Source organism: Bombina bombina, chromosome 1 (genome assembly GCF_027579735.1).
Source record: "Bombina bombina isolate aBomBom1 chromosome 1, aBomBom1.pri, whole genome shotgun sequence".
NCBI lineage: Eukaryota > Metazoa > Chordata > Amphibia > Anura > Bombinatoridae > Bombina > Bombina bombina.
In genome coordinates, this window is record NC_069499.1 from 550,608,228 (window position 1) to 550,635,959 (window position 27,732).

The 27,732-nt window shown below is 39.4% G+C and overlaps 1 protein-coding gene across 1 annotated transcript in view; it reads right to left on the reverse strand.

Moving 5' to 3' along the window:
• The window catches only part of LOC128645606 (caspase-10), a 212,994-nt gene that overhangs the window by 114,161 nt on the left and 71,101 nt on the right, over nt 1-27,732 (reverse strand). The gene's annotated exons all lie outside the window — the stretch shown is intronic.

Here is a 27,732-nt window from a genome sequence, read left to right on the forward strand (position 1 = left end):
TACCCTGAACCTTCTCATCTTCAACCCTTATCAAAATCATGAACTAGTGTATGTACATAATGACCTCAGCTGGGTTACCCCCCCAAACAACAATTTAAATTTTACAACAAATCTCATTCAGTTAGTTAGATCTTAATTAAATCAGGTTAGATTGATTGTAGTTTTTGTTATATTCAGCATACAAGAAGTGGTACGGGCAACCCTGTCATCAGCACCCATTAACCAAAAATTGGACAAAAAGTTATATGATTTGATAGATATTTGTTACAACAGGGATACTCAGTTATTTGTTTTGTTAGATCTAACATAATTACAGAGATATTAGGTATTAAATAACGGTGTGGGGGGGGGGGGGGGCTTGCCTACCCACTTAAAAATGTCAAGCAAAAAAATAATTCCGGCTAATAGATCTTTGTCAGATCAGGTTAGACTAAATGTTTATTACATTAGATCTAACAAGTAAAAGCTGGATTTAACAAAGCTCCCCCTTAACAAAAAATGGATGAAAAGTTATTTAATTTGATAGATATTTGTTAAATCGGGTAGTCAGTTGTTTTGTTAGATCTAACATAATTAAAAAAGGTATTAGGTATTAAATTAGGGGGGGGGGGCTAGTCCCCCCAAATCAAAATTTCAGACAAAAAGTCGTTTAGGCTAATAAACCTTTTTTTTTAGATTAGGTTAGATCAAGTGCTTATAATGTTAGATCTAACTGGCAAAAAGAGTTATTAATCATATTGTGGGTGCTTCTATGTATTCAATATGGGGTGTCAGCCCCCCTAGACAAAATGGACAAAAAGGTTTATAAATGTATACATATTTGTTGGATCAGGTATGATCAATCAGTTGTTTTATTAGATCTAACATAATTACAGAGATTTTAGGTATTACATTGGGGGGCTAAAATAAATCAGGCTAATAGATCTAAAGTTATAAATATTTGACCTAACCTGATCAAATGGGTCTAACATGCAAAAGGTGGTATTTATTATTTGGTGGTGGTGTTAACCCATCATCACCCACCTTTGAAAAATGATGGGCAAAAGTTATATAATTTGATAGATATTTGTTAGTTTGGGTATGAACAGTTAGTTGTTTTGTTAGATCTAACATATTTACAGAGATATTAGTTATTACATTTGGGGGATGACCCCACATCAAAATTTGAGACAAAACAAATCATTAAGGCTAAAAGATATTTGTTAGATCAAGTGTTTGCAATGTTAGATGTAACTTGCAATCAATTATTAACAATTATATTGTGGGAGCTTTTATGTATTTAATATGGGGTGCCAGCCCCCATAACCAAAAAATAGGACAACAATACTAATTGTGATTATCAGAGACTTTACTTACACCTAGATTTAGAGTTCTGCGTTAGCCGTAAAAAGCAGCGTTAAGGGATCCTAACACTGCTTTTTGTATTTAGAGTCAGGCAGGAAAGAGTCTACCGCTCACTTTCTTTCCGCGACACGAGGCTACCGCAGATCCCCTTACGTCAATTGCGTATCCTATCTTTTCAATGGGATTTGCCTAACGCTGGTATTACGAGTCTTGGAGGAAGTGAGCGGTACAGCCTCTACCGCCAAGACTCATACCGCATAAAAAACTCAGTAGTGAAGAGTTTTATGGGCTAATGCTGGAACATAAAGCTTTTAACTAAAGTGCTACAAAGTACACTAACACCCATAAACTACCTATGAACCCCTAAACTGAGACCCCCCACATCGCAAACACTAAAATAAAATTATTTAACCCCTAATCTGCTGACCGGACATCGCTGCCACCTACATTATACCTATGAAATCCTAATCTGCTGCCCCTAACATCGCCGACACCTACATTATATTAATTAACCCCTAATCTGCCCCCCCAACTTCGCCTCCATCTAACTACAATTATTAACCCCTAATCTGCCGACCGGACATCGCCACCACTATAATAAATGAATTAACCCCTAAACCGCCACACTCCCGCCTCGCAAACACTATAAAAATTTATATTAACCCCTAATCTGCCGTCCCTAACATCGCCGACACCTAATTACAATTATTAACCCCTAATCTGTTCCGATCAACCAATAGAATGCGAGGTCAATCTGATTGGATCAGCCAATCGGATTAATCTTCAATCTGATTGGCTGATTGAATCAGCCAATCAGATTTTTCCTACCTTAATTCCGATTGGCTGATAGAATCCTATTAGCCAATCGCAATTTGAGGGACGCCATCTTGGATGACGTCATTTAAAGGAACCGTCATTCGTCGTTCAGTCGTCGGCCAGGATGGATGTTCCGCGTCGGAGGTCTTCAGGATGCTGCCGCTCTGCTCCGGATGGATGAAGATAGAAGATGCCGCTTGTATGATGACTTCAATCGGATGGAAGACCTCTTCTGCCCCGCTTGGATGAAGACTTCAACCAGATGGAAGACCTCTTCTGCCCCGCTTGGATGAAGACTTCAACCAGATGGAGGACCTCTTCTGCCCCGCTTGGATGAAGAATTTGGCTCGGATGAGTGAAGACGATTCAAGGTAGGGAGATCTTCAGGGTTTGGGTGGGTTAGAGTAGGGGTATGTGGGTGGTGGGTTTTAATGTTGGGGGAGGCATTGTATTTTTCTTTACAGGTAAAAGAGCTGATTACTTTGGGGCAATGCCCCGCAAAAAGCCCTTTTAAGGGCTGGTAAAAGAGCTGATTACTTTGTAATTTAAGATAGGGTAGGGACTTATTTTGGGGGGCTTTTTTATTTTATTAGGGGGCTTAGATTAGGTTAAACTTCTTGTAATTTCTTTTTTATTTTCTGTAACAGTTTATTTAATTTAATTGTATTTAATTGTAGGTAGTTTAGTTAATGATTTTAATTATAGTGTAGTGTTAGGTGTAATTGTAACTTAGGTTAGGGTTTATTTTACAGGTATATTTGTATTTATTTTAGCTAGGTAGTTATTAAATAGTTAATAACTATTTAATAACTATTGTACCTAGTTAAAATAAATACAAAGTTGCCTGTAAAATAAATATAAATCCTAAAATAGCTACAATGTAACTATTAGTTATATTGTAGCTATATTAGGGTTTATTTTACAGGTAAGTATTTAGTGTTAAATAGGAATAATTTATTTAATTATAGTAAGTTTATTTTGTTTTATTTAAATTATATTTAACTTAGGGGGGGGTTAGGGTTAGACTTAGGTTTAGGGGTTAATAAATTTAATATAGTAGCGGCGACGTTGGGGGCGGCAGATTAGGGGTTAATAATTGTAATTAGGTGTCGGCGATGTTAGGGACGGCAGATTAGGGTTTAATATAAATTTTTATAGTGTTTGCGAGGCGGGAGTGCGGCGGCTTTTAGGGGTTAATACATTTATTATAGTGGCGGCGATGTCCGGTCGGCAGATTAGGGGTTAATAAGTGTAGGTAGGTGGCGGCGATGTTGGGGGGGCAGATTAGGGGGAAATAAATATAATGTAGGTGTCGGCGATGTTAGGGGCAGCAGATTAGGGGTTCATAGGGATACTGTAGGTGGCGGCGGCGATGTCCGGTCGGCAGATTAGGGGTTAATAACATTATGCAGGTGTCAGCGATGCCGAGGGCGGAAGATTAGGGGTTAATAAGTGTAAGGTTAGGGGTGTTTAGACTCGGGGTTCATGTTAGGGTGTTAGGTGTAGACTTAGAGAGTGTTTCCCCATAGGATACAATGGGGCTGCGTTAGGAGCTGAACGCTGCTTTTTTGCAGGTGTTAGGTTTTTTTTTCAGTCAGCTCAGCCCCATTGTTTCCTATGGGGATATCGTGCACGAGCACGTTTTTCCAGCTTACCGCTACCGTACGCAACGCTGGTATTGAGGGCTGAAGTAGCGCTAAATTATGCTCAACGCTCACTTTTCTGAGGCTAACGCAGCCATTCAGACAACTCTTAATACCAGCGTTGTCTTAAGGGTGCGCTGGAAAAAAAGGAGCGTTAGCACCGCAGGTCTTTACCGACAAAACTCTAAATCTAGGCATTAGTGAGCTATACTTAAAGGGACAGTCTACACTAAAATTGTTATTGTTTAAAAAGATAGATAATGCCTTTACTACCCATTCCGAAGTTTTGCACAACCAACATTGTTATATTAATATACTTTATAACATTTAAACCTCTAAATTTCTGCCTGTTTCTATGCCACTATAAACAGCCTCTTATCACATGCTTTTTTATTTGCTTTTCACAACAGGAGACTGCTAGTTCATGTGGGCCATATAGATAACATTGTGTTCACACCCAAGGAGTTATTTAAGATTTAGCACAACACAATACTAAATGCAAGTGTATAGATAATAAATAAAAAGTCATGTTATCAGGGGGCTGTCAGAAGATACTTAAATACAAGATAATCACAGAGGTAAAAAGTATATTAATATAACTGTGTTGGTTGTGCAAAACTGGGGAATAGTTAATAAAGGAATTATCTATCTTTTAAAATAATAAAAATTATATTGTATTTTGTCCCTTTAAAAACATTCCGTATCCACAAGCTCAAAGACTTTATATAACGTAAATTACCCCCCTTTGTACAAATCTATTAAACAAGATCTAAATAGATGGAGTAAGCTACGATTTTCATGGTTTGGTAGACTGTCGGCAATCAAAATGATGATATTACCAAGGATCCTATATTTATTTTGCACCCTGCCAATCAGAATACCAGCCCCAGACTTAGACGACCTCCAAAGACATATAATCAATTTCATTAGGGGAAACAAAAAAGCTAGGATCCCTTCGGCAGTCCTCTCCAGAAACAGACAGTTAGGGGGGGTGGGGGCACCAAATCCTAAGCACTATTTTCAGGCAGCTCGACTAGCGCAGACTGCCCTTCTTAATGACCCAGACAAGGACATTGTTTGGACGCAGCTAGAGTCAGATATTGCAGGACTTATCCCACGCGACTCGATTCTTTGGGACCCTAAACGGTGCCTTAGCAAGACACAACACGAACACCCAATAATAGATTTTATGATCAAGCAATGGTCCAAGCTAACCACCTCCCTGGCTCTACTCCCTTTACACTCAGTTAAAGCCACACTCACTAGCCTAGTTAGGCATGAACTGGTTCCCATCATCAAAAAATGGGAAAACAGAGGACTTTATAGAATCGCTGACATTATAGTAGGAGGCAAAATGATGAGCTACACACAACTACAAGAAAAATTACAGCCAATCAAACTAGAATGGTTCCTTTACCTGCAGCTAACCTCCATAATTCACCCCCTCTTACCACTCATAACTAAAAACTTACCCTCTACATTAGAAAACATATGCAGCTCCTCATCCAGACCCAAGAACACTATCTCCAGGCTTTACCAGGCAATTCAGCTAGCTTCAGACAACTCCAAATCCTCTTTACAAACTAAATGGGAAAAGGATATCAACAAGGAAATGGAGGTCCAAGTTTGGTATATAACTCTCTCTAGTGCAGGAAAGGGATTGTTGAGTGCAGACATGTGGGAAAACTGCATTAAAATCAACTTCCGTTGGTATCTAACACCGCTGATAACCTCACACTCTACCAAAGATAGATCCAGACTTTGTTATAGAGGCTGTGGGGAGGTGGGGGACTATAAACACATGTGGTGGGACTGCACCTATTCACATAGGGTGTGGAACCGACTATCTCGGTTCTTAAGCTCTACCCTAGACAGTCCCATTAGACTTACCATGGAACAAGCACTGCTCCATGTCAGGCTTAAAGAATTTAACAAACATATTAATTTGTTTATCAGGATAACATGCACCGCCACGAGGATCTGTATAGCCCGTCACTGGAGGGAGTGTGCCCCTTCCTGGGAAGAAATCCAACACAAAATTAAATTCTTTTATAATATGTCAGAACAGGCAGCATTTCTCCTGGATACCCAAGAAACCTTCCAGAAAGTATGGTATTACTGGATATTACATAATGGGTCTTAACACATTAGTGTAATAGGATAGAACCCCTCACTTAAGGGGCCCCACCCTCAGGTACATAGAGTCCCCAGAAAAGATAGGTATAACACAGATAAATAGGAGTCATATTAACCCCACATAAAATAAATCTTTACACAAACTGGAGCAGAATGGTCAGGAGTTGTTCCCCTCTCTACACCCCATCTCTCTTTCTCTCCTTGCTTTACCTTACTCTTTTCCTCTTTCACTAATACTTTATCTAGATGACCTTTACCTTGGTAATATGCAACTAATGTGGGCCTTACAGCTTCATAAAAATGCACTAAACAACTTGAATTATAGCTCAAACATGAGAATTTATATTAAAAGGACTATTGTCCCTCAACGCATGACGCCATTAAAATTCTCCTGTAAGAGCGACCCTACATGCTATAACTCAGTAATTGAACGATTTATTGATTTGTATTTTGCATTGTTTTTATTGCTATGTAACTTTAGAGAACCAAGATCTTTGTTCTCTTGATTTATTTTGATTCATCTTTTTTTCACTGTCTGTTATTATGCCTTTGTTACAAAATAATAAAAAATTACTTTATCATAAAAACATTCCGTATATATGTGATACGTTAGTAGCTATGAGAACACTATGGGCGAGATTATATGTGGAGTGCTAAAGCGATATTAGCGCTCCACTGAGTAATACCAGTGCACACTAATGTGCGCTGGTATTAGAAGTTGAGTACAATGCAATTGCAAGCTTGTGTTTGCATTGCTAGGAAGCACTGTGCTCACTGCTCACAAGAGCAGAACACTTCCATAGGCTCCAAATGGGAGCATCGTTCTAATGTCGCCAGAGACAGCATGAAAACCTAGCGCAGCAAGGGGGTAAGTAGCTCAGTGATGGCAGCAAAATACACACACTGTGTTGGTATATATATATATATATATATATATATATATATATATATATATATATATATATATATACACACACACACACACACAGTATGTATATGAATATATAGTTATATACATATATATATTTATGTGTTAATATGTGCATTTACTGGGAATACACAGTTCCCATAGCCCACAATGTAAAGGCACTTTTCGGTGCCCCATTTTTTTTTTTCAAGCGCCCCACACCCGTCAACTTTAAAATCCTTAAAACTGCTTTTTGCAGTTATTTTATTCAAAAATAAAGATGCTGCTATCTTTATTTTTTTAATAAAATACACTACACTGTATTTTGGGGGCATTTGGGACACATATACAATGAACCAGAGATCTTATCTCTTTTAATGGCTGGTTATTTATAGCGTGCCTGCAAACGGGCAAATTTGCCCATTTGCAGGCACGATAAATTAGCGCTCCACTTGTAATCTAGCCCTTTTTGTTGAACTATTTTTGTTATGGGGGAGCTAGCACCTCGTAATGCATATATAGCGGCTTTCACATTTCATTTCATTTAGTTATTAATAACACCTTTTGTGTGTTAGATCTTATGTACAGTAATAAACGGTGGATTTAACCTGATCTTTTTTTATTTAGACTGAGTTATGTTTTGTCTGAAATTTTGATTTGCAGAGATAACCTGGCTGTGGTGGGTTTGTTCTCTTGGTATTCTTAGTTGAAAGTTAAACCTAGGTAGGCTCATAAGCTAATTTTTTAGCCCTTGAAGGTTGCCTCTTATCTGAATACATTTTTTTTCAGAACCAGAGGGTGTTAGTTCATGTGTGCCATATATATATAACAATGTGCTCACTCCCGTGGAATTACCTAGGAGTCAGCACTGATTGGCTAGTTATGAAAAACTGGGGAATGGGTAATAAAGAGATTATCTTTTCAAACAATAACAATTCTAGTGTAGACTGTCCCTTTAATCCCACCTGATCTAAAAAAAAGATCTATTAGTCTGAATGTTTTTTGACTGAAATATTTAAGTGGGAGCTAGCCCCTAATTTAATACCAATTTTAGTTAGATCTAACAAAACAACTGACTGATCATACTGGATCTAACAAATATCTATTGAATCTTTTACTGTATACTTGTTTGTAATATCACCTTTTGCATGTTAGATCTAACATAATAAACATGTGATCTAACCTGACATTACAAAGGTCTATTACCCTGAATGATTTTTTTGTCTGAAATTTTGATTTGGGGGGCTAGCCCCCTCCAAAATGTTATTCTCAATATCTCTGTAATTATGTTAGATCTAAAAAACAACTGACTGACCAGACCTGATCTATCAAATATCTATCAAATTAAATAACTTTTCACCTATTTTTTTGTTTAAGGGGGTGATGACTCAGGTGTTAGAAAAAAAGACAGTCAAAGGGCTTTAACAATGAGATGCATACGTATACACATTTATATGTGCGTACATATATATTTATTCAGGGTCGAAACTACAGGGGGTGCAGAGGTTGCAATTTACAATAAAAAATGTTGACCTTCCACTGACTGCACTGATATCATGTGAGTGTGACATGATGCTTCACTAGTGTCTCTGACTACAGGGGTTAGTGTTTCTGTTTTACCCATTGGTGTTTATGTATGTGTATGTATGTGACTGTGTGTGTGTATTTATGCATATATGTGTGTGTGTATATGTTTGTGGAACCAGCAAATTACAGACCTTGTTACTACAGCATGGGGGGGGCGGGGGTAAACAGTGTCAGTCTCTACAGTGCCACTATATACAGTACAGGGGGGCTGGACCATGTCACAGACTACTGTGGTCACTTTATAAAGTACTGGGGCGGGTAGGGTGAGACCAGCGATCTCACCGGCAGATTACAGACTGTGTCACTGATTCACTTTTGTATATGTATATATATATATATATATATATATATATATATATATATATATATATATATATACTGTATAGACCGGATGGAAGCTCCTGAGATAGACCGGATGGAAGTATCAGGGCCAAGCCAAAAGGATCTGGACAAGTAGGAACCGGGGCGGCATCCAGGGGTGCGAGTGAAGATGTATCCGAATCCAGTTCCAGAATAAAGGCGACGAGGAGGCAAACGATACAATACCCGGCATCTCAACCAATAGGGGCTTACCAAAGGGCATACACCCACGGCGGTGATGTCACATACACCGGAAGCAGCATACAACGAGAATCAGACTCGAGGAGGAGAATAACAGACGGAGACAGGGTGACGGCGATAAAGGGGGTGAGTGAAAGCACTTCTGATACACGCTATATAATATTGTGTCACGGAAGAAAGCATACAAGTGTGACATTAAATGTATTAGTCAAGAGTGTGTTTAACCCTAGCCGGAGTCTCTAACTGTTATTTACAATTGACTTTTCTTATGCTAAGCATCTAAAAGACGAAGGGGGCAGTGTGTAAAACACGAAATATATTGCTTACTATTGTTATATGTGTTTACAACTAATCTCATATTTGATGGACTCTATTGTAAGCATACAGAAACAGTTTTTATACTGATTATTTAGAGAATTCCCATAGTAGCTATTCTTATTTCACTGAACTTTCGTATGGTCATACTAAGGTGCTAACGGCTAAGCACCAATGAATAGCTACGAGTAGCGGCAAGGAATACTAACACAATGGACTGTGATATGATTTTTTCTAAATGGCAAGTGGATATTAACATTAAGCAGTTTGTTTGATGCCATGGAACGTTTGTTATTAAAGGAAACAAGACTACAATGGGACTTATGGACAGTTGATAGATATACGAAGATGAAAATGATACCAAGGGGTCTTAGAATTTTTAAGTTTCCAACTTTTGAAGTGGACATTGAATCATGGAATGAGGTGCTCTCAGAGTGTTCCTCAACACTAATGCTAATTAAATATAAACAAAAACAGCTGATTGAAATTAGAAAACAGATGATATTTTGAGGAACACTTTAGCTATCAATAAAAAAATGGAAAACAAACAAACAAAATATTTGAGGGACAAATCTGATTATGAGAATAAAACAGTGTACATATGGAACAGAAAGCAACGCACTCACAATAGACACAGTAACCAAAATAAACAGAATAAGAACAAGAACAAAGGAAAAAAGAGCAAGACAAGTTCTAAGACAGTCTCTTTTTCAGATAGTGTGTCAGAGAGTGAAATGGGTTATTCCTCAGATGAGAGATCATCAGGGAATGATGAACCTTTAGTTGCACACATAGGCATTCTAAAGAATACTACAGAAATTGCAGGGGCTGAATCTTCACAGGTAGTTGGACCAAAAGAAAAGTGTGAGCAAAAGAAACCTGCATCAAAACAGGGAGACACTAGATACACTCCTACAAATAGAGAAATACAGAGGTCAGAAGCCATAGAAATTGAGCAGGTTTTTCCATTGGACACGGCACTTATGACAGTTCCCAATACAAACAAAACACAAGACAGATATCAGCTGAGGGGGGCCATCTAAGAAACAGCTAACTGAAGAACAATTTAATGTGTTGCAATATGGTCTATCCTTCTCTCCAACCACAGACTTCAGTTTTTTCCAGACTATCATAGATGTGAATCGACTAGTAAGAAACATCACATTGAAGAAACACTTTGGTAGGCTGGAGGACACAGAATTCTCTGAAAATGAGCATTTAGCGATGGTGGCAGAACCAATTAAACAAAACTTTCAGCAAATATTTGATGAGGTAGCATTGCAAGAACTACAGTTTGATGCAACTACTGAAGGAGGTCATATTAATAAAGGGATTTCTTTCAAACCCAAATCTATATTCTATCCTATACAGAGTAGGGGGACGATTATAGAAACATTTTTTAATAGAGTTGAGGATTTAATTGCTCTCAAGGACAGCACTGTCCCCACAGGACATAATTTTAATGCAAAAGAGAGAAAGGCATTGAAACAATTGCAGGAGGATACAGAACTTGTCATTAAGCATGCTGACAAGGGGGGAGAGTGGTAGTCCTTGATAGAGGTACTTATGTTGAAGAAGCATTAAGACAACTGAGTAATGAAAGGAATTACACTACATTGACGAGGGACCCCACTGAAGTTTTTAAGAGGGAACTATGCCACTTCTTAGACGATGGGATGGAACAGGGGTGCATTGATTCAAAAACGGTTGAATTCCTTATTGTGGATAATCCAAGGGTACCCCTGTTCCATCACCTACCGAAGGTCCACAAGTCACTGTATAATATACAGGGTTGCCCCATAGTTAGTGGAATAGGGTCTCTTTTAGAGCACCTATCCCAGTGGTTGGATACGATACTTCAACCCTTTGTCAAGTCACTCCCATCATATATTAAGGACACTAAGCACATCCTGAATATGATGGAAACACAAATTTGGGATCAGGATTACCATTGGGTAACTGTGGATGCTATTTCCCTGTACTCCTCTATCCCCCATGAGGAAGGCCTACAAGCTATAAAAATCTTTTTGAGAAATCATTCTGATTTCTCGAGGGAACTACAAGAATTCATATTGAAAGTAACCAGGTACCTATTGACACATAATTTCTTCCAGTTCCAAGATGTTTTCTATCTCCAGAGATGTGGAACAGCGATGGGGGCAAAGTTTGCCCCATCCTACGCCAACCTATTTTTAGGTTGGTGGGAATTCTTCCACATCTTTGGGAGATAGAAACATTTACAAGGATAGAATCGTCATGTATGGGAGATATATTGACAATCTCCTGTTTATCTGGAGGGAGGATCAAGCAGATATTGCGAAATTTGTGGAAATTTTTAATAGGAATGATGTTGGTCTCAGCTTCACATATGAACATCATCCCACAGAGATCAACTATCTTGATCTAACACTAGTGGGCACTGGAGAGAATAAAGTTACAACAAAAGTATATAGGAAACCTATAAGTGGAAACAAATTGTTACATGGCAGTAGCTGCCACCCAAGACAAAAGGCAAATTCAATCCAAGGATGGGGATTACTATCATGAGGCCACCATCCTGGAACAAATACTAAAAGAGAGAGGATATGCACATAAAATAATTAAGAAAGCTCGAATGCAGGTAGAACCTAAGGCAAAAGAGACTCTTCTTAGGGGAAAAATAAAATCAAGAGGTGACTACAAGGGAGTGACCTTTGTCACAAATTACAGTGCACAGTTTTCACTAATAGCAGGCATAGTAAGGAAACACTTCCCAATTTTGGCCGCCGATGATAAACTCATCGAAGTGGTCAAGAAGGGTGTGAGATGTAGCTCAAGAAAATGCCCAACTTTGGGGTCATTGTTATCCCCCACAGAGTTGAAATTGCAAACCAAACCTAAAGGTACCTGTATGACCAGCAGGGGTATGTACAACTGCGGTCATAAAAAAATGCAAACCGTGTGAATATCTAGACAAAACCAAATCATTTAAGTCCTATATGACAGGAGAGGTGTTTCAAATTAGAACATGCATGAATTGCATGACATCTAGTGTGATATACATGCTTAATTGCCAAGTGTGTGGGGTTCAATATATAGGCCTCACTTCAAGGGATATAAAAATACCAATTCGTGAACACATATCGACTATCACGAGAGGTAAATCTCAAACACCTCTGGTACGGCACTTCACAGAAAACCACAATGGTGGGATTAACACACTCAAATGGTGTGCCATAGAGGAAGTGAAATTACCCAAAAGGGGAGGAGATTTAGACAGACTGCTGGCAAAAAGGGAGATGTTCTGGATACTCAGACTTAGAACCAGGTATCCAGGGGGTCTGAACTCCAGATATGATATTATAAATTACTGGGAGTAGGACTTGTGTGTATTTGATAACAGAGGTTCTATACTAAGGAGTTTCTTTAGAACATTATCATTTAGCCCATGGTTATACTAACCTGTAAAAAGAGGTTTTACCTTCCTTGTTTAAACTATATGTTCAAATGTGCCTATAAAAATAGGTAACTAAAGGGTTAAGTAGAAATGTTCCAAACACAAGGTTTCATATAAAACTGAGAATTTATGGTCCCCTTTGTCTTGTTTTGCAATGGAGGGACTGCCTATTCTTAATTAATTCTAGAAACATATTAATCACAATATTGGTATATATTAGTAAGCCTATAGTGAGTATATGCATATAATAAGAATAAGGAACGTTTCCCATTATATATGACCTAAACCTATGTTTCTCTCTACATAATTAATTGTTCTTGTCTTGCCCCAATTTTGTATACCCCTCCTCCCCCCCACCCCCCTTTTTTGCATACACAGAAATTAATTAGTATATCACAGTTTTACAGATGATTTAATTTAGGATCACACAAAAAGTCAAACATGTCATGAAAGAGTTAATCTAATGTAAAGTATCCCAAAGGTGCTACTAACGAGAGGGAGGGATAAGAGCTCATTTTATCCTATCAGTAGGATTTTAATAGTATTTAAAGGTAAGGAGGGTACAGACACACCAGGCTATGATTACGGCTATCTGCCGAAACGTGTAAGCCTGTGTGCTGCGCTTTCCTCTTTCAAACATTTTATGTGGCAGGCTGTCACAGTACTTATATTTTTAAACATTTGGAATAAAGTTTTGGAATTTTTACTATACGGAGTGTGGAACCATTTTTTCTTTATATACACACACATATAAACACATACAGTAAATACATATGTATACATATCTAGACACATATATAAGTGCATTGGAGACGAAAACATGTAAAAACATATTTATGCAATATTCATAATGTTAAACTGTGTATTTACTGTATATTTATGCAATATTCATAGTGTTATACTGTGTATTTACTGTAAATATTTCACATTCCATTTCCAATGTTCTGCGCATAGCAGAAAATGTTCTATGTATTTTTTAATACATATTCCTATACATATCTGTATATATCTATACCTACATATGACTTAATGTGTTTAACCCCTAATACTATTTATTCCATTGTAACTTTAACGCAATATAGTAATATGAGAAAGGATGTATGTATTCTATATATATGTATTATATTTGTAAAACAGTGTTGTATTGTATTGAATTGCTAAACATAAATAGCGATAAGGACAAATAAGTTTGAGTATATATGACTTTAAGAGATTGTCTATTTAAGGACTGAAGGAGTCTGGGTATCCTGGAAGCAGTGAACAAGTGCTGTTTTAGCACGAAACATGTCTGCTGTATAGGATCCCAGCAGTACTTATTCACTGTGTAGTAGCTGTGTCAGCGTGTGAATTTCATAGCACGATAATTGACCTTGCCTGGTTTTAAATATTTTTGTGTAATAAAGTTCAGCGTTTTTTATCCTAGAAGTGCCCGAGTACTCTATGTTCTTTATATATATATATATATATATATATATATATATATATATATATATATATATATACATACATACATACAGTGTGTGTATATATATATATATATATATATATATATATATATATATATAGTACCAAAATACCATCATAGAAATATGTTATGAATAAATATAACATATTCTGCTATATAAAGAACAGTGGAATGTGAAATATTCATATTTTCATGTCTGGTTAGTGCACTTGAGAATATGCAATCAACTTTATGCGCGAATAGGGCGTTTTTCCACTTTTTTTGCTCCATAGACTTTTATAGGGGAATATGATATTCTAAGTTTGGCTTTTTGCGTGCATCAGGCTAGTGCGTGACCGAAAACTTGTAACTTTCAACTTGTAATACGAGTTACACAACGTGCGCAAAAAACTTCCTTCTAGCGGAGTTAGCACGCGAGCAGGAGCGTTAAATACCACTCCACTTGTAATCTGGCCCTGAATGAGGTTTGTTTTAAAAAAAATAATATTTGAGGGGGGGGGCTAACTCAGCTGAGGTTATACAATGGTTTTCCACATCAAATCAACATAGATGTTGCTCTGCAGTCACCCCAGTGAGAAATCTTATAGTCATAAACATGCACAGGAATTTTTCTTTTGAAGAAATGGCACATTTAAGGGCTCTTTTAATGTCTGTCCCCACAATCTGACATCAGACCCGTAAAAACTGGGTGGCATATTTTCCCCCTACTACCCCCTACAGATGACATGTCAATAACCCTATGTTCTATATTACTATATTAACGTTATATCACTGAACTGAAATGTATCCTTACCCTATAACTTCTGAGCCATTTCAACCCTTGTGTGTAGCTGTTTTGGAGTTTTTAGATGCTGCTCACATTTGATTCCCACTGAAGGCCATTTATCAGTGAGAACCCAGCACATAATACTTTATTTTTTTCAGCAGATTCAAACTATACCTTTATTTTATGTAATATCAACTCTACAACAAAGGGCTGAAGTACGAGTTGCACAAGCGATATCAGGTTTATCACGGGTGTTTGCGAGCATCGGAAGTAGCACGACTTCAGAGCTCTGGTTAACGGTTACGCTGAAATAAAAAGTGCCACAAAAAAAACATAAAAAATATATTAAAAAGTACAGTCACACGCAAAGTAACACTGTATGTTAGAAGCCATATCACCTTCTGTAACCAGGTATCCAATACATATATATCCTCGTATCTTATTAAGGATTGTTCACAAAGTGTCCCAAACAGCACACTGATACTATCCTTTGCATATCAGTGCCAAAATTACACATAAATGCCTGTTACAAACTGCTGTTTGTAACTGGCCATTTAAATGAAAAATTGCCCTGCTTCCCTGGATTTTGGAGAAGCCTATTTGCCAGCCTCCTTCCTCATGACTATGGCCCCTGGAAGATTGTGCCCCTGAGAGTATATTGACTTTTGTTGGGTGTGTGTGGCCCTTTGGGAAACGTCTGGGGACATATTGTGACTCTGGTGAACAATGCCCCCTTTAAGACTATGTCCCCAGACCTGTGAAATGACTTGTCCCTGGTTTTCTCCCACTTGGTTCAGTTTCATTGTGTGCCATTAAGAGTTAAATTTTGTTCAGCTTCAAGAAACCTATTCTACATACAAGTCTGCTGGGATTAGCTCTAATTAGGTTTAGTGATAAACTTTCCCATTGTCTAATCAGACTAGTATTGATAAGGTGGACTGCATTGTTTTATTGTGTGTAATGTTATCTGCTGAAGTAAATGTTGTGGCCTGTCAAAGGGAGTGTCTCTCTATCTAATATCAAATGTGTGATGGGGGATTTTATGCCTCCCCCTGAGAGTGTCCTGTTTGCATGTAACCTCAATAAAAAGGAGGCTGTGTGCTCCAGCACATCAGACCTATTTTCTGTCCCTCTAACTTGCAGCTTTGACTCATGTTTGTAGGGGACAGCTTCAGCTAATATCACTACAGGGATTGCTGACTATGGTGCTGATGATTCTTTGGTGAGCGCTAGGAGCATCCTTTTCTACGGTCCAACTTCCAGCCAGCCTGGAGGCAACCGTAACATTTGGCGGCAGCGGTGGGATTGGCGTCCTAGCGCAAGGAGCAGCACCACAACAGCACTGGTATCGTAGGAAAGTTATTGAGGGCAACGCTAGCCACTGCGCAGCGTCCCTACCTACAGCAGCATGGAGCTGACAAGATACTGGTCAGAACCCTGTGAAGAGCACCTCAACCTGATCCGTCGCTATGAGGGCGCGGATTTCGTTCCAGAGGTAAAGAGGCGGCTAGTCCGATATGGTCCAGACCCTGCACAGGAGGTAGTCAGTCGCCTCATCCGGGAATTGGCTACTGAGAATGAAGCGGCACGAGCCTTTGAGCGCCAACTGTGGAGTTTGAGGGTATGGACACCTGGTCTCTCTCCCCAGCCGCAGCATGTTCCACAGGGAGAGGAGAGCAGCGACCTCCCTCCCCAGCGGCAGTATACCGTGCAGAGGGAAGAGACAACCGGTCTCCTTCCCCAACCCCAACCAGAGATACCAGAGGCAGCAGGCCTCATAGACTGGTCCTGGGAGGACCCCCAGCAGGCAGGTGGAGATGGGACCGCAGTCTCTCTACCGGCCCTACAGGGATGCTGGGCAGGCGGCCCAGATCCCCAGCGACAGACCCAGCTACAGGGAGGGGAGAGCATCGACCTCCCTCCCCAGCCGGAGTGTGCCTTCCAGGGAGAGGAGACAACCGGTCTCTCTCCCCAGCCGCAGCATGTTCCACAGGAAGCGGAGAGCATCGACCTCCCTTCCCAACGGCCGCCGGAGTATCAGGAGGAGGAGGTAAGCCAATCTCCCCCTCCCCAGCTAACTCCTAACTTGGGCCCAGGGTTAACAGTGGAGATGTTAACCCCCACTGACCCCCACGTTCCCTTTGCCACCGGGCAGGACTATGCCCCAATTCCCCCAGCAGAAGAGCTGGCATCAGGACAGAGCGCTGCTGGCCTCTGCCCTACAGACCTTGTCCTTGTTACAGGACTGGCCTGCAAACCCCTCACCCCAGCAGAAGCGCTGGCACCAGGGCAGAGTGCCGCTGGCCTCTGCCCCCCAAGTACCATCAGCTATTTGCCCAGCTGCGCCAGGAAGGCCGAGGATGCTGCACTTTCATCCTGCAACCTGGAACTTACAGGCCAGTACTACGTATTGTGGGGGGGCTACTTTGCTGCTAACGATTATTTGTGGGTGGGTTGCGAGACTAACTTAGGCACTGACCGGCAGAAGGTCAGGTGCCTGGTTAGTCTCCCTCCAAAAGGGGAGATATGTTACAAACTGCTGTTTGTAACTGGCCATTTAAATGAAAAATTGCCCTGCTTCCCTGGATTTTGGAGAAGCCTATTTGCCAGCCTCCTTCCTCATGACTATGGCCCCTGGAAGATTGTGCCCCTGAGAGTATATTGACTTTTGTTGGGTGTGTGTGGCCCTTTGGGAAACGTCTGGGGACATATTGTGACTCTGGTGAACAATGCCCCCTTTAAGACTATGTCCCCAGACCTGTGAAATGACTTGTCCCTGGTTTTCTCCCACTTGGTTCAGTTTCATTGTGTGCCATTAAGAGTTAAATTTTGTTCAGCTTCAAGAAACCTATTCTACATACAAGTCTGCTGGGATTAGCTCTAATTAGGTTTAGTGATAAACTTTCCCATTGTCTAATCAGACTAGTATTGATAAGGTGGACTGCATTGTTTTATTGTGTGTAATGTTATCTGCTGAAGTAAATGTTGTGGCCTGTCAAAGGGAGTGTCTCTCTATCTAATATCAAATGTGTGATGGGGGATTTTATGCCTCCCCCTGAGAGTGTCCTGTTTGCATGTAACCTCAATAAAAAGGAGGCTGTGTGCTCCAGCACATCAGACCTATTTTCTGTCCCTCTAACTTGCAGCTTTGACTCATGTTTGTAGGGGACAGCTTCAGCTAATATCACTACAGGGATTGCTGACTATGGTGCTGATGATTCTTTGGTGAGCGCTAGGAGCATCCTTTTCTACGGTCCAACTTCCAGCCAGCCTGGAGGCAACCGTAACAATGCCGTTGCCCACATAACGGACCCAAATTTGTACATGTTCATCTACTATATCCAGGGCCGCGACTAGAAATTTTGGGGCCCCTTAATCATTGATCAGCCCCCCCCCCTTTGACATGTGCAATTTTTGACTAAGTGACTAAAACGTATATGCATTTTATTGAACCAAATAGAGAGGAAGAGACCTCCCTAAAGACTGCACATATAGCACTCTGAGCCTGGACTTATAGTGGAGAAATTGGGAATATTAAAATATAACCTTTATTATATACGTTAAAAAATACACATTCAATTAAAAACAACCTAAGAATTGGAGGCCTATTCCTTGATCCTGTGTAAGCCTTTGATATATCTAAAGTACTTAGAAGGAAATTGTGTAGGCGGGAAGTTATACGTAAGACCACTGTTCAATAAATTTCTTAGTGGTATATAGAACTAATATTCCTAAATCACATATAGGTTCTGTGAGTATCTTAGTAGGCTAAAACTCTATCCTAAAATTTATTGGAGTTGGATTTAATGCTAATAGCACTCAATAAACAAAAATAAAAAGCATAAATTGTTTAAATGTTAGATATCTCTTTATTAGTGTGTAGCTTCACTTGTGTTTTGAACTTAAGTATAGGGTAATATAATTTTCAGTATATTCAGATTACACTGGACAAATTGTGAATCTGTTTGTACTGTTTATCCCCTTGGAATTCAATTGGATGATGTGAATCTGCTATGGTCAGATAGTATCCATTTTACCTCTATTTATTATTAGAATATTTGTTCAAACATCGTTTATTAATGTAGTCCAAGTGACCTATTTTAATACATTAACATTCTCAGTATATCATATTGACAGTTTATCACTATATTAGGTATGTTGTCTGTATCTGGGATAATATATATCCTTTGACTAGATTAAATATAGTAACTTGTTAATTGCTGTCATACATGTAGCAGTAAAGTTGTTACATTGTTGTCTATGTACAACACTCAATAGGGAATATCTATTGTGTAAAATTATTTAAAGAGTATTCCTTCTATTAAACTTATACATATGATATGAGTGTGCACATATAAACACTTAAATGTGATAGATCACTTTCATTGAACAACTATGCTGGAAAAAATCTTCCAGTGTATCTCCGGTCACTATTTCAAGCTGTAGTGATATTATAATATCATTGCCCCATCAGCTATAGTTATTTTGTTAGTTCACTCTTGAAAACATAACACACGAGATTCAATTTTGTGCTAAAGCAACAGACACTAGAAGGTTAACCGTTTAAATGATTCCTTCTCATAGGGAGTATAACTAAGTATACATATAACCCCCTAGTGCGGTATCCTAAAAATTGTTTCTTTTCGGATAGCCAGTTGTCAGTTAACTATGATTTAAGTCTGACGATAACCAAGTAAAAATGTTAAATGTGACTGTTAGTCATTCATTTAAGCTAGGTATTGTTTTAAATTCTAAGCCCGCCTAAACAGGCCAACAATCTTAGGTAAATTTTAAAAAATGAATAGAGCTCCCATACGCTCTATAACCCCCTGACGGGCGAAACCGGTCACGGGGTTATAGAGCGTATGGGAGCTCTATTCATTTTTTAAAATTTACCTAAGATTGTTGGCCTGTTTAGGCGGGCTTAGAATTTAAAAAAATACCTAGCTTAAATGAATGACTAACAGTCACATTTAACATTTTTACTTGGTTATCGTCAGACTTAAATCATAGTTAACTGACAACTGGCTATCCGAAAAGAAACAATTTTTAGGATACCGCACTAGGGGGTTATATGTATACTTAGTTATACTCCCTATGAGAAGGAATCATTTAAACGGTTAACCTTCTAGTGTCTGTTGCTTTAGCACAAAATTGAATCTCGTGTGTTATGTTTTCAAGAGTGAACTAACAAAATAACTATAGCTGATGGGGCAATGATATTATAATATCACTACAGCTTGAAATAGTGACCGGAGATACACTGGAAGATTTTTTTCCAGCATAGTTGTTCAATGAAAGTGATCTATCACATTTAAGTGTTTATATGTGCACACTCATATCATATGTATAAGTTTAATAGAAGGAATACTCTTTAAATAATTTTACACAATAGATATTCCCTATTGAGTGTTGTACATAGACAACAATGTAACTACTTTACTGCTACATGTATGACAGCAATTAACAAGTTACTATATTTAATCTAGTCAAAGGATATATATTATCCCAGATACAGACAACATACCTAATATAGTGATAAACTGTCAATATGATATACTGAGAATGTTAATGTATTAAAATAGGTCACTTGGACTACATTACTAAACGATGTTTGAACAAATATTCTAATAATAAATAGAGGTAAAATGGATACTATCTGACCATAGCAGATTCACATCATCCAATTGAATTCCAAGGGGATAAACAGTACAAACAGATTCACAATTTGTCCAGTGTAATCTGAATATACTGAAAATTATATTACCCTATACTTAAGTTCAAAACACAAGTGAAGCTACACACTAATAAAGAGATATCTAACATTTAAACAATTTATGCTTTTTATTTTTGTTTATTGAGTGCTATTAGCATTAAATCCAACTCCAATAAATTTTAGGATAGAGTTTTAGCCTACTAAGATACTCACAGAACCTATATGTGATTTAGGAATATTAGTTCTATATACCACTAAGAAATTTATTGAACAGTGGTCTTACGTATAACTTCCCGCCTACACAATTTCCTTCTAAGTACTTTAGATATATCAAAGGCTTACACAGGATCAAGGAATAGGCCTCCAATTCTTAGGTTGTTTTTAATTGAATGTGTATTTTTTAACGTATATAATAAAGGTTATATTTTAATATTCCCAATTTCTCCACTATAAGTCCAGGCTCAGAGTGCTATATGTGCAGTCTTTAGGGAGGTCTCTTCCTCTCTATTTGGTTCAGTATATTGCATAACTGCACAGCACCACCTTTTCTGCTGCTATAAGTACAGAGACATAAACTAAGTTTTTTTGTCACACATTGCAATTATAGAAAAGGCTGCCGGTGTGGTGCCACTGTATGTGTGTTGTGGTAAGTATATGCATTTTATGTAGTCAAATTTGGAAATGTTGTAAAGGTAGTAACACACAAAACACAGTAACACAGAAACACACAGACAAACTCATACACTGAAACACACACTCACACATAAGGATTCACATATGGACACTCTAGCAGACACACAAAGAAACACACTCAGACACAGACACCCACACAGACACTCAGCACTTGTTTACATTGACCTGACAAGTAATGAGGTAGACTACAGTTTTGTCAAAAAAGGAGATTTACAAGACAAAATATGGAGTTCTGATTATCTTTTTTTTCAAGGAAGATGCCAACTATATGAGGACAACAGCATGCAGTGACTGAAAGGAAGGGCCCTGAACTGCCTAAACAATAACTTAAAGGTTAAGTGGTGGATTGGTGACTTCCGGAAAGGTCTCATTAGTCTAATATTCTGTAGAAAGATGTTAATAATCAGTAGTAAGGTCAAAATGCCCTAAAAACATAACATAACATAACATTATGCTTACCTGATCATTTAATTTCCATCTGAGGGAGGAGAATCCACTGCTTCATTCATTACTTGTGGGAATTAAGAACCTGGCCACCAGGAGGAGGCAAAGACACCCCAGCCAAAGGCTTAAATACCTCCCCCCCTCCCCTCATCCCCCAGTCATTCTGCCAAGGGAACAAGAAACAGTAGAAGAAATATCAGGGTATAAATGGTGCCAGAAGATTAATAATAAATGTAGGTCCGCTCCCCGGAGAAACGGGCAGGTGCAGTGGACTCTCCTCCCACAGATGGAAATGAAATTATCAGGCAAGCATAATGTATGTTTTCCATCTTAATTGGAGGAGAGTCCACTGCTTCATTCATTACTTGTGGGAAAAAATACCCAAGCTCTAGAGGACACTGAATGGAAAAAATGGCAGGGTAAAAGGAGGCGGACCCTATACCGAGGGCACCACAGCCTGCAGAACCTTTCTCCAAAAAGCTACTTCTGCCGAAGCAAAAACGTAAAATTTATAAAATTTTGCAAAAGTATGTAAGGAAGACCAAGTGGCTGCCTTACAAATCTGCTCCATAGAAGCCTTATTCTTAAAGGCCCAAGAAGAGGCAACAGCTCTAGTCGAGTGAGCCGTAATCCTCTGAGGAGGCTTGTGTCCCGTTGTCTCATATGCCAGACGGATCATACTCCTCAACCAAAAAGATAGAGAAGTGGCAGAGGCCCTTTGCCCCCTGCACTTCCCTGAATACACAACAAATAAGGACAAAGTCTGCCTTAACTCCTTCATGGCCTAAAGATAAAACTTCAACGCCCGAACCACGTCCAGATTATGAAGTAACCTCTCCTTCGAAAAAGAAGGGTTAAGACACAAAGAAGGAACTACTATTTCCTGATTGATGTTACAACTCGACACCACCTTGAGAAGGAATCCCAATCCAGTGCGAAGAACAGCCTTATCGGCATGAAAAACTAAGTAGGGAGGCTTACACTGCAAGGCCGCCAACTCCGAGACTCTGCGCGCCGATGCAATAGCCAGTAGTAATTAGACCTTCCATGAAAGAACCTTAATGTCAAGTGCATGCATAGGCTCAAACAGAGCCCTCTGCAAGACCGTAAGAACCAACTTCAAGCTCCAAGGAGGAGCCGGGTTCCTGAAGACAGGCCTAATCCTAACCAGAGCCTGAACAAAGGACTGAATGTCAGGAAGCTTTGCAAGCTTCTTATGCAACAGTACAGATAAAGCCGAAATCTGTCCCCTTAGGGAACTGGCGGCAAGACCCTTATCCAGACCATCCTGGAGAAAGGCCAAAATCCTGGATACCCTGACCCTATGCCAGGGATATCCTTGTTCCTCACACCAGGACAAGTAGGTCCTCCACACCTTGTAGTAGATGCGTCGAGTGACCGGCTTCCTGGCCTGAACGAGAGTGTGAATCACTTTTTCTGAAAATCCTCTCTTAGCTAAGACTAGTCGTTTAATCTCCACGCAGTCAGCCTCAGAGAATCGAGATTTTGATGTAGAAAATGACATAGAACCAGCAGATCCCTGCGACATCGCCACCAGATCCGCAAACCACATCCTCTGCGGCCACGACGGAGCAATCAGAATAGTCGAAGCTTTCTGCTGCTTGATGTGGGCCTCTACCCGAGGTAGAAGAGGTAATGGTGGAAATATGTAAATTAGGTTGAAATCCTAGGGTACCGCCAAGGCATCTATCAGTTCCATCTAGGGATCCCTAGATCGCGACCCATATCTGGGTAGCTTGCAATTGAGTCTGGACGCCATGAGATCTATCTCCAGCGTCCCCCATCTGCTGCAGATCTCCGCAAACATTTCGGGATGGAGAGAACATTCCCCTGGATGAAATGTCTGTCTGCTCAAAAAATCCGCTTCCCAGTTGTCCACATCCGGAATGTGGATCGCTGAGCGCAAACAATTGTGAGTCTCTGCCCATTCCAGAATCCGAGATACTTCCCTCATGACTAGGGAGCTTCTCATCCCCACCTGAAGATTTATGTAAGCCACTGAGGTAATGTTGTCCGACTGGAATGTGATGAATCAGGACGACTCCAGAAGGGGCCAAGCCCTCAGAGCGTTGAATATCGCTCGAAGTTCCAGAACATTTACAGGTAGGCTCGAATCTTCTTGAGCCCATCTGTCCTGTGCCCTTCTGGCACCCCAAATAGCTCCCCATCCTGATAGACTTGCATCCATGGTCACAATCTCCCAGGATGGTCTCAAAAAGTATGTCCCCTGAGACAACTGCCCCAGTCGGGCCCACTAAGATAGGGACTCCCTCCCCGGTCTGTTTAGAGATATCTAAAATAAAAATGGTTAGTAGGTCAGCGCCAGAAGAGCAAAGCACACAAACTCACTATAAAAAATGGGCCTCTAACAGGGCCGTACAAAAGAATAAATAAATTGTGGGAACATAGGAGCGCCACCCAAAGGGGGCTTAAGTGTGCTGTTGGAAAAGCTGGGCCCAAAGAGATTATCAATATGGGTGTATAATGGCCAAAAAACAACACATGGTACTGTATTACTAAAGAGCGTAGAAATAACACATGGTACTGTATTATTAACACATAGTACTATATTAATAAGGAGTATAGAAATAGGGTGAAAAATACAGACAATAAAGAATATATAAAAAAAAAAATGTAGAAAAAAAGGGGGGTAAATAAAAAAGCGCTAGAGTTAATACCCCTAAGCCTCTAATTCCTACTATCTTCTTCCTAGATAGTGAATAATTTGAAGGAGATGGGGAGGTGGAAATGAGGCGCTAGAAATAGCACTAGGGGTTAAAAGTACTATGGATAGTTTAGTGATTTCAACATTTACAAGACCTTTATATGTTTTACGCCTGTCCCTAATTATCTAATCTGATGTGATTTCAACATCTACAAGCCTTTAACTCTCTAAATACACACTAATATAATAGTAAGATATCACTTTATCCATAGTACTTTTAACCCCTAGTGCTATCTCTAGCGCCTCATTTCAACCTCCCCATCTCCTTCAAAGAATATATAAAAGCATATGTTGTATATAAAAACGGTTTTAATCCAAGGAATATATGGAACAAGATTACTAGAACTATGTGGCAATCTAGCAGAATTATTCACAATCTAGAGTAAAATGTTTAAAAAGCAACAGTAAAAAACATAGGTCAAACATATGACAAAATAAGGGTATAACAGAAAAAAGAACAATAAAGAAAATAATAAATTATATTAATGAATCTGAGCTCAGATAAAGGGATGTCCCATATATAAAGCAACAATATAGTCCCAACGTCTATACAGTCACAAAGAGTAAAAAATCCAGTGGAGGTCCAATGTGGAAGGATCCAGAGAAGAGAGAGGAAAATACTTTTATCCAGGGGAGGAAAATCTTTTATCCAAAACTTCTGGTTCAGAGTAAGAACATCTAAGGGTACATGTGGAAGAAAAAACAAACAGATGCACAAAAACAAAAAAGCTAGCTAAACTAAAAGTGATCACCATATACAAATAGGAACTCGGACTGGTATGTCACAGGAGGTCAACGCGTTTCGACTGACTGAGAGGCCTTTATTAAGGCTATGTTTAGAGATATCTGTTGGGACAGATCTGAATGATGTTCCATTGTCTCAACATGCACAGCTGAAGAGGTCTGAAATGGAAACTGGCAAATGGAATGACATCTATGCTGGATACCATGAGCCTGATCACCTCCATACACCTGGCCACAGAGATCCTGGAGGATGTCTGAAGCGCTAGACAGTTGGACGCAAGCTTGCAACATCTCTGATCTGTCAAAAATATCTTCATGGCTGAAGAATCTATTATCGTACCCAGGAATTATACTTATTAATTATAAAGCAATATATTAGCAGTAAAAATTCAGCTTAGTTTCGCTCATCTCTCAGAGTAATCGCCCCAGTCCAGTGAAGTGCAGTGAGGTCAGAGGCTGGCGAGGCACTAGATATGATACGCCGGAGAAACACATGTACAGAGGGCCGCAAGTACCCCCAACAGGGCAGGTTTAACTTCTTTAAAAGTGACATCATATGTAAAAATATAAAAACAAAATTTATGCTTACCAGATAAATTCCTTTCTTTCCTGGGAGGGAGACTCCACAACTTCATTCCTTACTGTTGGGAAATACAACACCTGGCCACCAGGAGGAGGCAAAGAGACCCCAGCCAAAGGCTTAAATATCCCTCCCACTTCCCCTATCCTCCCAGTAATTCGGCCGAGGGAACAAGGAAAAGTAGGAGAAATATCAGGGTATAAAGGTGCCGGAAGAAATAATAAAAAGGGAGCTGCCCAAACAAAAATATCTTACGGGCGGGGTCGTGGACTCTCCCTGCCAGGAAAGAAAGTAATTTATCTGGTAAGCATACATTTTGTTTTCTTTCCATAAAGGCAGAGAGAGTCCACAACTTTCTTACTGTTGGGAAAATCATACCCAAGCTCCAGAGGACACTGGAGGAATAACGGGAGGGAACAAAAAGGAGGCGCACCGTAATCTGAGGCCACAGCCTGCAAAACCTTTCTCCCGAAAGCTGCTTCAGCCGAAGCAAACACATCAAACTCATAAAATTTAGAAATTTTTTATATAGGAGGACCAGGTAGCCGCCTTACAAATCTGATCCATAGAGGCTTCATTCTTAAAGGCCCAAGAAGAAGCTACTGCTCTAGTGGAATGAGCCCCAATCCTCTCAGGAGGCTGTTGTCCCGCTGTCTCATAAGCTAGGCGGATGACACTCCTCAACCAGAAAGACAGGGAAGACGTAGTGGCCTTCTGACCCCTACATTTACCTGCATAGATGACAAACAAAGATGAAGATTGTCTGAAATTCTTAGTAGCCTGAAGATAAAACTTCAAGGCACAAACTACATCTAAATTGTGGAGCAAACGTTCCTTCGCTGAGGAAGGATTAGGACACAAGGAAGGAACAACAATCTCCTGATTAATGTTACAATCTGACACCACCTACAACCTAACATACGGCTAGATTACGAGTTGTGCGTTAGGCTGAAAAAGCAGCGTTAACAGGTCCTAACACTGATTTTTTCCCTACCGCTGCTATTACGAGTCTTGCAGGTTTAGGGGCACCGCACACTTCTTTGGCCTTACCGTGAAACGATTTACGTAAACTTCGTAAAGTCTTTTTTCTATTTGACTTCCATAGCGCTGGTATTAAGAGTCTGTCCTGGGAGGCCAAAAAGTGAGCGGTACACCCTCTACCGACAAGATCCTTAACGCATTTTAAAGTCAGTTCAGAAGAGCATATATATGCTCTAACTTAAGTGATTTTGACGCCAAGCAGTGCTCAAAATTATTAGTTACAAATGGGCAATGTACAATACTGTCAGTTGACAAATGTTAAATTATACACAAGTAGTATACCTCACTATTTTTTCTATTAACAAACACTTATATATCTGCCTCTAACCAGGTCCTACAGATATCGGTTACCTAAAAAACTACAGACTGCCCCTCACACTCTGTTTATTCTACTGAAAGCAGTTATGTTTTAGTAGTAAAGATATTACAACATTACAAAGTACCACAAGAGAGTGACAGTCAGATCCCTGCTTGACACCGGCCTATATTCAGTAGACCTGCACCTTTAACAGCCTACAGATAATATATATCCACTATCTCAGCTTTATTTTTCTTGGGAATCTGCTGATTTACTACTCTATTTTTAGCAGGAGTTAGAAAGTCAATTCTGTTTTAATAATATAAGGCTTACAAACTATACCAGGAGAACGACAGTTCAAATCCCTACATAGCTTAGGCCTATTCAATAGACCTGCCCCTTTAACAACATACAAAACAATATGCCTTCAATATCTCCACATTATTTTTCTTAGGTCACTGCTGATTAGCCATTCTATTTCCATCTTAAAAAAG